The sequence below is a fragment of the Phaseolus vulgaris genome, chromosome 1 (genome assembly GCF_051622355.1).
Source record: "Phaseolus vulgaris cultivar YP4 chromosome 1, ASM5162235v1, whole genome shotgun sequence".
NCBI classification, from domain to species: Eukaryota; Viridiplantae; Streptophyta; class Magnoliopsida; order Fabales; family Fabaceae; genus Phaseolus; species Phaseolus vulgaris.
The window spans coordinates 24,949,828-24,961,986 of record NC_143498.1 but is presented as its reverse complement, the minus strand read 5'-3'; the positions used below and the strand labels follow the sequence as shown (position 1 = coordinate 24,961,986).

The following is a 12,159-nucleotide window of genomic DNA, read 5'->3' as shown; positions in this document are numbered from 1 at the left end:
TTGTTGGGGCAATTTAGCCATTTGTGCAGTTAGTTGCTCAATCTGCTGTGCCAGAATCTTATTTTTAGCTAAGAGTGCATCTTCTAACAACCCTTTATTCTAAAGATCTTGTCCATCATGTTGGGCTTTATAATCAGTTGATGCCAATGCATCAATAATTGTTGTCGCTTGTTCTACATTAAGGGCCATCATTGTGCCACCAGCTGCAACATCTAGGAGCATCTTTATGTCAGATTTGAGACCATTCAGGAATATGCTCAGTTGTGCAATATCTTCAAACCCATGATTTGGGCATTTTCTCAATATCATCTTAAATCTTTCCCATGTATCACAGAAGACTAGATTTGCTCCTTGTCTGAACATAGAGATTTCAGACTTTGCTTTGATGTAGCAAGAAATTGGAAAAAATATTTGCAAAATTTTTTCCTCTACATCCTTCCAGCTAATTTGGAAGTGATTTGAGTCATTCCTTAGCCTTTCCTGCCAATGAAAAAGAAAACAAGCGCATATAAACATTTTCAAGATCACCTGATTGAAAACCCATTGTTCTTACCAATTCATAAAATGTATCCAAATGTGAATATGAATCCTCATGTTCCATTGTTGTAAATTGATAGGCACTAATGAGAGTGAGAAAATCGAGATTTATTTTCAAGGCCTTGGCAGTAGTAGGTATTGCAATACTAGAAAAATGTCTTGGTCCTTGGTACATGACATAATCTCCAAGTGTCCTCCTCGGAGGTGGTGCTTGTTCTTCTGCCATGTTGCTTTCTTCCTAAAACATATTAGTGGAGAAAAAAAACTGAGTACTTTTTTTTCTTTAAAAAGAATAAAATAAAATAAAATAAATTCAAAATAAATTTGAAGATAAAAATAAAAACAAAATATGTAAAATAAAATAAAAATAAAAAAAAACAAAAATAAAACACTAAAATGACGTTAAGAGAAAAATAACAAAAATATTCAAAAAAAAAAGAAGAAGAAAAAAGAATATAGATAAAATACAAACTAAAAACAGAATTAAAGAAAACACTAAAAACAATAAATAACGTACTTAAAAATAAAAAATAAAATAAAATAAAATAAAGCTAAAAAAATAAAAATGAAAACTATAATTGTAAACAACTAACTAACTAGCTTACTTAGAAATAAAAACTAAAACTAGTAATAAAATATAATTAAAACAAATAAATAACAGTTAGGTAAACCTAAATAAAACTACTTAAACTAATCCTAAAAAAAACAAAAATAAAATATAATAAAACAAATAAAAAATCAAAACAAATAAAAAAAATTAAAATATTTACAATATTTAGGAAATTATACTCAACAAATCAAATCTGTTTCCCGACAATTGCGCCAAAAACTTGATGACCTTTTACGGCAAGTGCACCGTGTTTGTCAGAAGTAATAATTGTCCCTCAGGACGGATATCGATCCACAAGGAACAGTAAATTATCAAGTACAATATTCGCTAAATATAACAACATAACAATAAAAAGAGTTTATAAGTTACTGTGTTGGCACTAATCAATCAGAAAACAAACAAAGAATTAGTTGCTTCAATTGGAAAAATAGGGATTAGGTTTCATCTCTCACACTCTCATGTATTTTGATTAGCATGTTAATATTGAGTTCTTTGATTGAAATTGATGCCCGTAGAAAATTCATTTATATCGATCTCTCGCATATAAAATCCTTAAGAATGTTTCCTAAATATCGATCCCTCGCATATTTATAAAAACAACTTAGAATCACACTCAGACGTTAATGGCAATTAACATTTCAAGTCTATCCCTAGCACTCAAATATGCTAAGTATTGATGTTTAGGTCCAAATCCTAAAAATACCTCTCGGTCAGATTTAAGATTCTCAATTTGTCACGAAAAGTTAAAAGTAAAACAACAATACCAATAATCAATCAAGAACTGAATATTAATATATAAGATATCACCTCAATACATAAGAGTTTGAGCAGATTACTTCCAATCCCAAAGGGTAGAATTAGCTACGCATACTTCTATCACATTCCATTCTCCCTAGAAATATGCAATTAACACCAAATCTGGGAATAAAATGCTCTTATTCAAATAAAGCTCATAAAAATGTAAAAAGGTATAAATTCATAAATTAGGAATTATTTTATATGTAAATTAGCAATAAATCCTCATAAGTGCCTATATTTTAATATGAAATATTACTGAAATTAGCCACTTATCAGAAGATCACTATACTCACAAGATAAAATCCAAAAACCTTTAGGAGACAGAGCTCACTAATCACTCAAGCAGAGTTTTTCTTCTATTCAAAATTCATGTGTAAAAATACATGAGGCAAGACACCCTATATATAGGAGAGAGTGACTTGGGGAGCAAGAGTGAGAGGGGTAAAAGCGTCATTTGTGAGCAACCTTCTAGAAGGTAGGTCAAAGAAACCTTAAACCTAGGAGCACATGTCATGAAAGGTGGGGTTGACACAAGACCAAATTACTAAGCACACCCTACTCTAGCTTATTCTTCTATTTGGACCCCCCAAAAGAGCCAAAATTATTTACATAAACTTGTCTTGTAAAAAGACCAGAAGAAATAACATTTGAAGCTCTGGCCTATGTCCAGTTCTTCTTCTGCTAAGGTCCTTCTGATGTTTGGTGGGACCTTGTTTGGGATGCTAAGATGACTGACCTAATTATAAATTGTTTGTGGTGTCCTTAGTCATCTGCTTGTCGAGTTGGGTTGTATCAATGCAAGACTGAGTATTCTTTGGATCACAACTACTCATGGCTAATACAACTTGGTTCCAAGAGGGTGCGATCAAATGATCACATGTTCGCTCACTAAAAGAGGCATTGTGTCTTACAATGTATATACGATTTGGTTTGCTATTCGAGATAACTAAAGAACACACAATTGTTCTACCAATGAGCTAGGTTTTTCACAATTAAGATTTTATCTTTATATAGAGTTGTTCGTAACTTCGTAAGTTTATCTCTTGAGTGTTGTTATTGTCATAAACGCTCTTATTTAAAGGTATCTTCTATATATAGAGATTTATGAAAGAATCGTTGCAAATCCTTAACTAGTTGTTGTGAGAGAAGTAGAAGTCATTCATTCTTCATATTGTGCATGTCCTCATCAACATGAGGGTTGATGATCTCCATGCAGCATTCATACTTCTATTTTAAGGAAACTTTTAGTACTGATCAACATAGCTTATTAGGTCCATGTCATATTACTATATCTCATCTAGAGTAAAAGTTAAGATCGTATGAGATGAAAGTCTATGCAATAATGACAAAATTTCCTTTCCGTGAAGATTTTACCATAAAGTAGCTTGAATGCACTTCTTGAGAAATCATTTAATGTTGACAATTTTGTATGGTCTTCTTAGTGGTTAGATGAAGAAACATTCTTTGCAAACGTAATAGAAACATTTATAAAGTTAAGAGAAAAACTATACACTTATCTTATTTTCTATCTCACGCATAAGCTTATCAAATGCATATATGTATGCAAGGTGTTTTCCGTCTATTGTCTTCATACGAAACATTTGTGCCTATTGTCATCAAACAAAGTATGTCATGATCTGATACTAAGATAGATTCATGTGTTAACACTTTATTATAAGCACTTACCCAAAATAACTTGATGTTTATTGATTTTTTCTCTAATACTAACAACTCTGAAAAAAAAAATCCCATATTCAACTTTTGATATACCAAAACCATATAGTAATCATATAGGAACCATCAATTATTAGTAAAATAGGAATTGGAGTGAAGACATGGATGATGAATTTCATGCTATTGAGAAGAACAATATGTGAGCATTAATAGATTTATTAGCAAATACAATCTTATTAAAGTGAAATATGTGTACAAGACAATACAACCCCAACTTAGAAATTGATCGCTCTAAAGTGAGGTTGGTTGCAAAAAGATATAAACAAAAGACATAACTAGTTCATGTTGAACCACTTGTAGAATAGGTAGTCAAAGAAGACAAAGATAAAGTATATTGAATAAAGTTTTGTATGGGTTAAAGCACACATTAAGAGTGTAGATGGTTCTAGAAATAAATAATATTAGGATAAGTTGCTATGAGGTGACAAATGTAGGCTTAATTTTTTTTGTTTTTTTATTTGGCATTGAGGTCGTTAAATAGAATGATGAGATTTTCATTCCAAAAAGAGTATTATGTGACATTTTGAAGAAATTCAAGATGAAAAATCCAAAATCCAAAGTGCATTTCCATACTAGTTGAAAAATATTGAAGCTAACAAGAAAAAATTGAAGGCAAAACGGTTAATGAAGCTCGATATTAAAGTTTGATTAAAAGTTTAAATTTTTTTACTACAACTAGACCAAATAACTTTATGGAGTGAGTTTTCTTAGCATATTTATACAAGTGACACATGATTTTCATTTACAAGCAACAAAAACAATTCTTAAATATAACCAAAGTACTTTTACAGATACAATTTTTTATGCTAATATCAATTATGCGAGGCTTGAGGCTTGTTAGATATACAACTAGTACTTGGACAAGAGAGGTAGAATTTTTTTTTTAAAAAAATCAGGAATTTGGGACAAGTGTTGTATCATGATCTTAAAAATATAACCAATTGTTGAACTTTCAATAATTAAAGTATAATATATTGTAGTAACCAATTGAGCTACATAGATAATATGATTGAGAAGAATTTTAGTGTTGGAAAGATGGTCCAATACTAACTATCCTAACGTAGTCCAATGAATCTAATGACTTTTATGATAACAATGTACTAAATTCTTGATAATACAATGGTTTGTGTATAAATGAGACAAATATGAAGATCTTTATAATGTATAATCAATACTATCATTTTTTCTCAAATTTTTCGATCAATATGATTATTAGGGCAAGTCTCCATGTTATATCCAATTCCCAATGTGTTTATATTGTCCAACTCAATGATAAAAAAAAGTCAAAGGTGATTGTCAAAGTCAATGTTAAACACTAAGAACTTGCTTGCACATTTAATATGAACTATTCTCTTACTAACAACTTTTTACCTTAACATGAAAAGGAAAAAATAATGGACTGTAATTCTTATATACTTTGTCTTTTTCTCTCTAAATGTTGTAATAAAAATAGTTGACTCTCAAAAACAAAGAAATCAAGATATTTTGCACGAGTCAAAATTGTACAAGACAGAGCAAGGTTATTCAGACCTTTTGTTCTCTTTCCCCCCTTGTCACGAAATGCATAATGCATTAAGTTATAGAATTTATTTCAATAGTCATGTTAAAAAATTGCATAAATCCTACAATAGATACTTTCATGAAGCTAATAAATGTACAGAAACTATTAATTAAGAAGATCTACAATATAAACTAAATATTTAAGATTGATGAGAAAGTGAGGCAAACAAAATCAAAAACTTGAAATACACATTGCACGACATAATCTTAATGAGATATACTATGTATTATCTTTTTAAGAAGTTATGTTCACTTTGTTGGCTGTTATTAGTTAGTTATATTTTGCTTTATAAACATTTACTATTTTCAAAAGTAAGAAGTGACTTAAAGATAAATCCCTATGAAGAGGGATATTTATTTTTTTAGATACAATTATGAGATAGTTATATATAGTCATATGTTAAGTAGATAGTGTTTGTTTTACTTTTATTTTATTATATATGGGTAAAAATTAGGGATGTTACATTTGTTCCTGCTAGGGAGATGAGACCTAGAGAACTATTGAAGTCTTCGTCTTCCTCCTTCGGTCGGGCAGGTTGCTGGGTGCTTGACTGGGGTCCTTCTCATCTTGGTGCTTCTCCTTCGGCTCTCAGTCCTGGGTGAACACCGAATGGGGCGGGGGTGGGGGGGGGGGGGGGAGGGGGGGTACCTGTGGAAGGCACTCCGACGCTCAAGTCAGTAAAGCGGGTGATCAATATTCGGGTAGGTGCACAGTAATAAATGACGTACTTTGCTCCTTGGAATGTGTGTTATTTATATTATTTTAATAGGTTTACCTCATTGGGCCTGATTAGTGGAGTGGATCACTCTTAGGGTTGCACTACCTAATCCTTAATGATGGTTTAGCTTCACTAACCTTGGTTTGAGCATTAATGGTTATACGTGTCGGTCGGTCGGCCATGTTGACATAGTCGTGCCAACGTGTCTCAGTCATCTCGGGCAGGGAGACCGAGACACGTCATGGTGTCGGTCGGGCATACCGGTACAGTTGCCCCCCAGGCTCGAGGATGGGTATATCCGATGAGTCTTGAATGGTTGGTGTCGGTCGACCGGCTGGTTTCCCTTGTCTCGGTTAGGAAGACCAGCTCTCAGTCTCACCCATACCGGTACACTTACGGTCACAATTCTCTTAAATTATTTCACTTGGTTTAAATAAATACAACAAATTATTCTCCGTGTGATTGTTGCAAATTAAGTATGTCTTGTCAGGTTTGATTGACTTCAGTTATGAACAAAATATATTTATTTTAACATGTGATAATAACTTCATTCACCAAAACACGGTAACATATGGGTATACAGCCCCATAAATACATCCTTACTAGTTGTTGACTTTGTAATTTATTATTGCCATCCTTTCCAGATGATATAAAATTTTTTTTTGATTTCATTTAATAACTGAATTTCCTGTCCATGGCTAGACACTGCATTTGTTTTGAATCCAATGTGTGCATGCATCTGGTTCTGTTAGTATAATTTATTTTTGCTGGATTTGTGTGTCGAAAATACAATATAATTTGTGTGGAAGGATCAGGGATGATAAGTCTAGTGATGCAACTTCAGAATTAGAAGAAACCATTAGAGAAACGAAACCTATACTTATCTCTTTTCTGGTAAGTCAATTTTCGGGGACGAAAATTTTTCTTGTTGAGGAGAATGTAAGGATTGAGAAAAATAGTCTTAGAGTAGAAATGGTACAATTAAAATGGCACCTGAATATTTTATTATTAAAAAGGAAAAATTTATATAAATAGAAATTTAGTTATTCAGGTTTCATTTTAAAAGAATCACCATCTCTCTAGAAGTTTCTTTTTCCTTTCCTCTCCATTCTCTCTAAGATTCTGACCTCCTCGTTCATCAGTTTGACGATCGGAGTCCACCATTAGACTTTGGCAACGAGATCTACAAGATTGCCCGATCAAAATCTGTGATAAAGTAAGTTCATTTTTGTTCCCTTTTTCCTTTCCTCTCCCTTCTCTCTAAGATTCTGACCTCCTCGCTCATCAGTTTGACGATCGGAGTCTACCATTGGACTCCTGGCAGTGAACTCTACGAGATTGCCCGATCAGAATCTTAGATAGAGTAAGTTCATTCTTGGCTCATTTTCCTTTGAGTTAGTTTTGATCTGGTTAGGGTTGCCTTTTAGTTTAAGTTTTCATGTGAGGTTTTTATCTTTAGAATTAGCCTCTGTTAGATTAGGGTTCTAGTGATATAGTTAGATTTGTGATCAGGATTTTGTGGTGCAAGTTAGGTTATCCTTAAGCTTTTGGTGGGTTGGAGCTCTTAGTGAGCATATGCTCAAGTCCAGGTAAGGGAAACTAGTTTTATTTTTAAAATAGAACCCTAGGTTAGAAGATCTGGATGTGGGGTGACGTGGTCACCAATTCCAATTTTTTCTTGCAAGATTGTTTCTTTTGAAAAGTAAAGTAATATATTGACTGGAACGGTTGATTTTGAATCTTTTATATTGATTTTAAGGTGAATAAGTTGTTGAAAGTGTTTGTGATTGAGAATTGAAAGTGTTTGAATGATAATATAATGAGTTGAACTATTTTTGAATATTTTGTTGAATTACTTAAATGAAAAGTTTGATGAGAAGTGATTGTTTGATTTTAGATGATGATTGATTTAGAGAGCGTATATTTGGAACTTAGTTATATGTTTAAGTGAATTTTGAGATATATTTAGATTGTTTTGAAAGTTTAAAATATGATCTGATTGAATGGTGCTTTGATGTGTTAAATGATGTATGTAATAAAGTGAAAGTGTGATCAAGACATAGTATTTTCAGGAAAGGAAATACCCTGTTGAGATTATTATCAGGGTGCATTGATTTGTGAGTGTCCTGTGAATGAGACGATCCCAACTCTATTGATATAATGAAATCACATAGATGAAATTATTCAGTTTGTGAGAGTCGAAGGAGGTCCATTTGGCTGAGTTTGAGGTTTGAAAGAACTGATAAGAGCAGATCAAATGGATTTACCCTGTCATATGAGATGATGAGATATTGAGATAATTATGTGCATGGCTGTGTGGATTTCACAGTGAGTAGTATGACAGGTGCTTGTCTCTGGATGCTAATTTCAATACATGAGTCTTCCGAAAGTAGAGTCAAGTGTCTGAGTATGTGAGTCAGTAGAAATCTAATCGAAGTAATGGGGATGATGAGCGTGATAGACACTTGATGATTATGTGAAATGTTTGAGAAATTGTATGAGAATTTATGAATTCCGTGTATCAATTTGAAATTTAAATTATATAAAAAAATTTGTTATAGCTAGCTTACCCAGTTATTTGTTTGTGTTTGTTTCTTTATTTATGATGATCGTGTTGTACACAAGAGCATATGAGATTGCAGGTAATAGAGCTCCTAAGTGAGCAGCTGGAGGATGTGATAGTTTTAATTTGAATGTTGTGTTTGTGTTTAAAACTTTTGATGTATATATTAAAATCCCTATGAAGAGGGATATTTATTTTTTTTAGATACAATTATGAGATAGTTATATATATTCATATGTTAAGTAGATAATGTTTGTTTTACTTTTATTTTATTATATATGGGTAAAAATTAGGGATGTTATTGACCAACTCAATGATAAAAAAAAAGGTCAAAGGTGATTGTCAAAGTCAATGTTAAACACTAAGAACTTGCTTACACATTTAATATGAACTACTCTCTTACTAACAACTTTTTCCTCTCATTCAAATGACTTATTCAAAGAACCTTAACATGGAAAGGAAAAAATAATGGATTGTAATGTTGGGTCTATTAGTGTCTAAGTTCAAGAGGGGAGGGGTGAATTGAGCTTATAAAATTTTCGCAAGAACACACAATTTTTCAGTATTCCAGAGGCAAAAAGAACAGATTGTTTTACATGAAACAGATTGATTCTTCAGAGCAGTCTTGGCACAATTTGAATTTTGTTCAATGTAAAATTGTGATCAACAGAGAATTATGACAGAACCAGATCAGCTTAATATAGTGAGGATGAAGGATACAACTGTGCTTAGAAATCAATCAAAAGCTACACAACACAAGATTTCAAGAAGTATGATCCTTTCTCAGGTTTTAATGAATGATCAGTTTGTTCACAATTCACTTAAACCATTATATGCAGCAACCTTGTTTATGATCAGAAAACTTCAACAAATCAGGAAGAACAGTTTTCACTTAACCCAGAATTAACAGATTCAATTTAAAAAGAACAGATTTAGTTATTGACAGAATTAAGCAAAAACCAGAAAAGAGTGCAGGGATGAGAATACAAGATACACACGTTTTTATACTGGTTCACTCATACAGAGCTACATCCAGTCTCACCTTACCCCAAGGTGGAATTCACTAAAAACAGTACCAATCACTTACAAAACCAGCAGTTCTTGAACACTACAAGAACAACACACACAATGCTGAAAAACCCTATTTCAGCACACCTTGCACTCCAAGAAACCCTATCAAGGAGTGACTAACACTTACACCTTTACAAAACAGAATAAAGGAAAGATTACACCTGAAAAGAAGATGCAAGAACTCAAAACCAGTAGTTCAATTTGCTGCAGAACTGCACCAGCACCTTCACCAAGATTCAAGGTTTCCTAGAACAAGCACACTTGAAAATCTCTTTGGAAAACCTTTCAAAAACTCTTTCAATCCTTCTTCTCACATGGAAATTGTTTGATCTCTGTCAAAAGCGTAATTCCTCAGCACTAATTCATGTGAGATAGACTTTTCTTTATATAGAAAACAATTTCTAACTTCTTTTCAAAAAACAGTTGAAAAGCAGTTAAGAAAACAACAGATTCATTTTTGAACTTAACAGATTTATTTTGTGAAAACTGCCAACTCAGCTTAACAGAAATAACTGTCTGAGTGGTACCTTTGGAGTCCTAACTAACTTGTGAAAAACCTTTCAACTCACCAAGGAATAAACCTGTTCTTTCTTAGTGAAACAGATTTAAAATATAGCACACAGGCCAGCTCAGCTTTAACTGAAATAACGAACTGAGCTTTCCCTTGGTGCCCTAACAGAAATTTAGAAAAGCCTTTTAACAGAGAAGAAATAAACAGATTCTTTCTCCATAAAACAGATTTATTTGTGTACTGTTTTAAAACTGTTAAAACCATTTTAAAAGCTTTTCAAAAAAACCATTAGCCTTTTAACAGAGAAGAAATAAACAGATTCTTTCTCCATAAAACAGATTTATTTGTGTACTGTTTTAAAACTGTTAAAACCATTTTAAAAGCTTTTCAAAAACCATTTAACCACATCATGTGCTTGATCTAGACTTGGTTAGGCATCTAGGATAGGTTACACAGCAAAAGGCAACCATACACATTTACAAGCCTAATTACAAATGAATCTAAAAACCTATTACAATCTTCAAAGCACTCAAGCCATTTTCTTCATCAAACACACATCAAGCCTTGGTAGGGAAGAAGCTTCCTCCAGCTTCAACATGTAATTCTTATATACTTTGTCTTTTTCTCTCTAAATGTTGTAATAAAAATAATTGACTCTCAAAAACAAAGAAATCAAGACATTGTGCACGTGCCAAAATTGTACAAGACAGAGTAAGGTTATCCACACTTTTTGTTCTCCTTCCCCTTGTCACGAAATGCATAATGCATAAAGTTATAGAATTTATTTCAATAGTCATGTTAAAAAATTGCATAAATCCTACAATAGATACATGAAGCTAATAAATGTAAGAAAACTATTAATTAAGAAGATCTGCAACATAAACTAAATATTTAAGATTGATGAGAAAGTGAGGCAATCAAAAACAAAAACTTGAAATACACATTGCACGACATAATCTTTATGAGATATACTATGTATTATGTTTTTAAGAAGTTATATTCACTTTGTTGGCTCTTATTAGATAGTTATATTTTTCTTTATAAACATTTACTATTTTCAAAAGTAAGAAGTGACATAAAGATAAATATTAGGTGTCCTAAATACTAAGGAGAAATCTTTAAAATATATCATTAGTGACATACATAATTAACAAAGGACACGTATAAAAGGTTTTTTTAAAGAAAACTAATATTAATTTTGTCTTTTTTAATTCTTAGTTGTTTCTCTTTATATATATGTTTAGCCTATAGTTTGTCTTTTCTTATTTTAGTCTTTATCTGTTCTTTATTTTATATTTTGTCTCTTTAGTTAGACTTAACCTAGAATGAGTGTGTTGCTTATATATATTCAAACTCTTTGTTTTTCTTTAAATAAGAAAAATAAAATAAAATAAATATTCCTTCTCATATCCTTTATCTTTCTTTTCCTATTTTGTTTATCTAAGTTTTTTTTATAATAATAATAATACTTAGTTATTAATAAGTTTGATTAGTGAAATCCTTTTAATTAAAGAAAACTAATCATACTTAAAGTCGAGTAAACTAGAAAAAACCTAATTGTTTATACTTCATTTCCTAATTGATTTTTTATTTATTTTCTGAATAAAACAAGTTCCTCTTTAATAAAATTTTGTGAAAAACTTTGTATTATGTTAGAAACTCTTTTATATATATATTTTAAAAGATTGTATAGTTACTAACTGTCCCACTTATCTCTATGTGAAATACTATTTTATATATATATATATATATATATATATATTATTTCATTAATTGTATTTCCTTTATATTTCATTTAGAAGTAGTGTATAAAAAATACTTTCATAGATTTTTTTTGGCAAGTTTTGAATTACATTAAGTAGAAACACTACTTTCATGAATGGTTGAAGTATATTGAAATTTAGTTTCACAACATGAGTTAATAGTAAACAAAAAAGTAAAAGAATAATTATTTTTACATAAAAATCAAGTAACAAATATTTTTATGAAACCCTTAAAGATTGAGTAATCTTAAAATGATAAAAACGTGATTTACGGAAGGAAAATAATTAAAAAG

At 31.2% G+C, this 12,159-nt stretch overlaps 1 pseudogene; it reads left to right on the top strand.

Annotated features, from left to right (window-relative positions):
- Window positions 1-277: 277 nt before the first annotated feature.
- Window positions 278-383, top strand: LOC137816809 (small nucleolar RNA R71; annotated as a pseudogene).
- The last annotated feature ends 11,776 nt before the right edge of the window (window positions 384-12,159 follow it).